This window comes from Suricata suricatta, chromosome 8 (assembly GCF_006229205.1).
Source record: "Suricata suricatta isolate VVHF042 chromosome 8, meerkat_22Aug2017_6uvM2_HiC, whole genome shotgun sequence".
In the NCBI taxonomy this organism is placed as follows: Eukaryota; Metazoa; Chordata; class Mammalia; order Carnivora; family Herpestidae; genus Suricata; species Suricata suricatta.
Window position 1 is genome coordinate 113,074,762 of NC_043707.1, and position 5,096 is coordinate 113,079,857.

The 5,096-nt window shown below is 47.8% G+C and overlaps 1 long non-coding RNA gene across 1 annotated transcript; it reads right to left on the minus strand.

Annotated features, from left to right (window-relative positions):
- Nucleotides 1–452: 452 nt before the first annotated feature.
- LOC115298182 lies at nt 453–878 on the minus strand. The gene is made up of 2 exons (XR_003911639.1): nt 833–878; nt 453–607 (listed from the first exon to the last, which is right to left on the minus strand). It is a non-coding gene; the product is annotated as an uncharacterized LOC115298182 (long non-coding RNA).
- Nucleotides 879–5,096: the final 4,218 nt, after the last annotated feature.

Below are 5,096 nucleotides of genomic sequence, written 5' to 3' on the forward strand. Positions count from 1 at the left end.
CTTCCCTCTAATCCAAGCCACCCTCACTTCTTTCAGTACTTGCTTGCCAGCTGGTCTCCACGCTGGACCCCTCCACCAATTCCAATTTCCACACATATACAGCACGGAGAGTGATCTTTTCAAAAGACAGACCTTATTTCTCTCCACCTCTTGGCCCTGATATCTTCCATGTTGACTTTCTTTCAGGCTCCATGTGGTGACAAAACGGCCCCAACCCTCACATCCTCTGCCTGTGAGTCCAGTTGTCTCTTACCCAGACTTCCCTGCAAAGTCCCAAAGCATCTCAATAGCCTAATTTGACCATGTACTATCCTGTAACCCAATTTTGCCAAACAGGGGCTTGCAATGTCATGAGTGTCTTAGCATGGGTTATGTGCCCACTTCTGGGGTTGAAAAATAGATCCCCAAATAAACCACATGTGCTAAAAAAAAAAAAAAAAAAAAACTGAGGAAGGGTGGATCTCCAAATGGCTGTTTCCGCAGACAGAACCAAAAAACAGATGGTGTCCACTGAAGTCGCCAGTACAAACATCAATCGTGGTATATCAGTATTTCCCGGAGTATGTTCCGTTGAATATTAACTTCTCAAAATCCTCTGGGATAAGGGCTAAGAGAGAAAAGATATTCATGGGTAAATAAGTTTGGGAAAAATTGAATTCTATCCCTGCTGCCTTTTGAGTTGCACAGTGCGCGTTAGCATATTAAGGGCACTGAAATCCCCTGAAGCCAAGAAACCACTTTGGCTTTCTTTAGCCAGCATTTCCTAAGTATATTTGGGTACACACCTCTTTCCCCCACATTATACTATAAAATTAACTTTGAGAAACCTCACCACATTGAGTTCTTTTGTCTGCTTTTAGAGTTTTTCTGTCTTCCCTCACTTTCAGCTGTGATTTCCTGCTGCTTTGGGTACTTTTGCTTCTAGAAGCCACTCTCCACCTGCTCATTCTGCTTCTAAATCCTCTGTGGGCTGAGCAGGCATCAGAACTATTTGTGAAGTAGAGAAAGGGGCTCGAAGTGAGGTTCCGGCGCATCCTCCAGTGGATAAAGTGTGTAGATCCCGTGGTGTTTTGTGTTCGAAATTCTGATCACTTTAGCTTTTGATCCTTGACAATGTTCAGGGAAGGTGGACTGTCTCAGAGCTGAGTTCTAGGTATGAGTCTGCTGTTCTGTGCTGACGCCTTTTTGTAATACCATGGGGGCGGCCCTGGAGACAGGCAGGTTGACAGCAAGGAAATCTGGACACCTCCAGGTACTTCTTATCACAAAACCCCCAGGCAGCAGCTGGAATAGCCCCAGGAAACCCAGGCAGGCTGAACTCCACATGCTGACTATGTCTTTCAATGGGAAGCCTCAATTGGGTTCTGGAGAGATTTATCTGGAAAAGGGACAGAGCAGCCAGCATGAAGAACAATTGTAAAGCAGAGTGGAAGAGAGATTCTGGAGCTCTTTGTGTGTGTGTGTGTGTGTGTGTGTGTGTGTGTGTGTGTGTACATGCACGCATACAACTACACATGCATGTATATACATATATGAAAGATGCCTTTGGGGTTTTTTTTAATGTTTTTATTTATTTTTGAGAGAAAGAGAGAGAGAATGAGCAAGGGAAGGGCAGAGAGAGAGGGAAACACAGAATCCAAAGCAGGCTCCAGGCTCTGAGTTGTCAGCACAGAGCCCAATGTGGGGCTTAATTCCCAAACCGTGAGATCAAGACCTGAGCAGAAGTCGGACACTTAACCGACTAAGCTACCCAGGCACCCCCAAAAGTGCCTTTGGAAGAGCACATGGACACATATGGGAAGGTCTGTGTGTGTGTAAAGGAAAGGCAGAAGGAGACTTGATCCAGTCTGACCAAAGGAAGGGCACTCAGATAAACCCAAGGCATGGAGCTACGGCGATGAGATTTTCTGAAGCCTATATCAGGAGTCCTGGACTTCTCTGTGGTCTGATATGTGGGCTTCTCCCCAATCTGTCCTGCGATCCTATTCACAGTCTGATAGATAATCTGGTCCATGGAATTGGCCTGTGGTCTGACTTGTGGTCTGCCAGCGCGGTCTGTCACAGCTCCCCACTGAGATCAAATGTCCAAAACCAGGCCAGGCGCAGGCCAAGCCGGTGACCGGGCTGGGACACCCAGCCCTTCCGCAGTCTGTCCAGGCCCCCTTTCCAGAGAGAGGCATCGACGGCCCCTGTGAGTTATGACTTTTATTATGCAGAAAACAGGCACATTAACTTCAGCCCTTTGAAAAATGTGGTCCTGTAATCAGAGGCTGAGTCTGTCCTGATGCACGGTGGCACTGGGCCAGAGAAGTGCAGGCATGAAATAAACATTTGGAAAGACAACTGCATTTGCAGATCTAAGAATTGAGTTATATTCATTTCTGACAGCTTCCTGAATCACAGCCCACGTCTCCGCCCGGCAAAACTGGGACCTGGCCCTTTAACTAGACTCCATTTCACATAATTAAAGACTCACAAAATTAAATGGCCTGCATGGAAAGTGGCTTTCAGTGGACTAAATGCCGGGAGCAATCTCCTCGCCAGAGTGGAAAAGTGACACTAGCTTGCAGATCAATATCATCTCTGTTATTAATATCAAAAGCACATTACTTTGTTTTTGCCTGGCTCCCCTCCAAGCCTCCGGCCCTGCCGCGGAGCAGCCATTTGCTCGGGCCATAATTTACTTTGGTGAGTTTTTAAGGTATTGTTTTGTCAGGACCAATCACCGTGACGTTATAAATGGCTGGGAGGACTTGCACTCCCCCTCAGTGGCATATGCAGCGAAATTAATTTTTAAAAGTTTCACGTCAATTACTCCTGTCCTTGAGTTATGCAAGGGGACAAAGGAGCAGAGATGTAAGGACGTGAGTGATCTCAAACAGATGAGGTAACGACACACAGAAGCCGGGGCTGTAGACCAGAGCAGACATTACACTATCTTTAATTGATGCATTGAATTAAACAATGCTAAAGCCAAATAAATATTGACCACTTAGCAAAAGAACCATTGATTTTTATGATGGACTCCAGCGCCATGCTCCGCGCTGCCGGTGGCGGGGCTCGAACAGCCACTTGGCTGGGCTGCTCTATGGGATGCGATGGCTCTGTGGTGGGACTTTAGGTATAAATGTCGTCACTGTCGCTTGCTTTGTCTGGCTTGTGTTCCCTCACTCTGGTCGAACCGTGTCCTCCATCAGTGGCTTGCTTAAAGGAGACCCCAGGCTGTGCCCTGCCCCCTTTGCTTCAGGGACGGCGCTAGGACAGGCTTTCTCCCCAGCACCACACCATCTCCCACCCTTCTCTCTTATACTGCCCAGCAGGCTGTCACTGAACCCAAAGATGTGGCTCACCTACAGGGGATTTTTAGGGCTGTGAAAAGTATCTGTATGATACTATAATGACGGGTATGTGTTTTGGACACAATTGTCCAAACCCACGGAGCCTGCAACACCAAGAGTAAACTCTAAGGTAAACGATGGACATTCGGTCACAATGATGTGTCAGTGCAGGGTCATCAACTGTAACAAATGTACCATCTGCTGGGGAATATCCACAATGGAGGAGGCTGTGTATGAGTGGAGACAGGGGGGTATATGGGAAATCTTTATGTCTTCCTCTTAACTGTGCTGGGAACCTAAAATGGCTCCCCCCACAAAATTAAGTCTTTTAAAAAAGGAGAAATGTCTCACCTTCATCCCTGAGTATAGAAAGCCTCTCTCTTGTCTTGCTTTCCGTGAAAACCAGGGAAAGGAGGGAGACACAGGATGGGGGACACAAGAAGATCTGTGTCTGGAGACAGAGAGGGGATCTCCAATTTATGGGCACTCAGGATGCACCTGGCACTATACCGGACACTATGCAGATGCTACGTTCACGGACCCTCTTGGAGACTTGAAAGGTGGACATTGCAAAGCCAGACTTAAAAGTGGACATTCACTTTCGGGAGTGGGCATCCCAAGCCTATGGGCCTTAGAATCGCACTCCTATAACCTCACAGACCTCAGCTGCCTGTGTGTCTGTACCCAAAAATGTCCACCCTTTCCCCACTGGGATGCAGGCTCCATGAGCGTGGGACTTGTCTGTCCTGTTCTGCTGTATCCCTAGTGCCAGCACAGTATTTGTTCATGGAAGGAGCCTTGTGACTATTTGTGGACTGAATGCATGTTACAAGAGAGCCAGTAAGAGGTAAAGTTCAATGCCATCACTGCAGAGGGACGGGTCACCATCTAGCACCCAGTCACACAGATCCGCCTGCCAGGATGCCTTCAGGTTGGAGAAGTAAAGTGAGGAACAAGTCAGGTGGCAGCTGTGATCAAGCCAGGTCTGTGCTTAGTCTCTCTGCATTGGGATCAAGAACTACAGTGTCTCAGGGGCACCTGCGTGGCTCAGTCGGTTAAGCGTTCAACTTCAGCTCAGGTCATGATCTGACGGTTTGTGAGTTCGAGCCCCTCATTGGGCTCTGTGCTGACAGCTCAGAGTCTGGAGCCTGCTTTGGATTCTGTGTCTCCCTCTCTCTCTGTTCCTCCCCTCCTCGCTCTCTCTCGCTCTCTCTCTCTCTCTCTCTCAAAAATAAATAAAGACTAAAGAAATTGTTTAAAAAAAAAAAAAAGAAATACATGTCTGGTCTGACTGGAAACCTCCCACTACATTGGGCTCTGAGATGTCTGAGCAAAGCAATCACAGGATTGAACCAGAGTTGGGACAGGTCCTTCTTCTTGATTCTCTACACTCAGATGTCAGAGGCCAAGGTGGGATGAAGGCCCGCAGCAGTCAGGTAGGGCCCCTCGGCTTTGAAGATCACCTTCTATGTATTACGATCCCCGTTTCACAAAGGAGGATACTGAGGCTCAAAAAAGCTACATAACTTGTCCAGGGACTTGGCATCTTCACCAAAACTCAAGTGACAACTGCACATTTCAATTTTCAAATTACTTCCCCATACCTAAAAGCTGGACATTGCAGAGACCGAGGACACAGATCCGGGGACATAGTTTTTAGCATTCCCCTGGAGTTTGCCAAGTCTTGCACACACAGCCTGATCTGTGCCAGGTTTACAGGGCTGCCCTCTGTGGGCCCTTCCTGGAGACTGCTTGTGC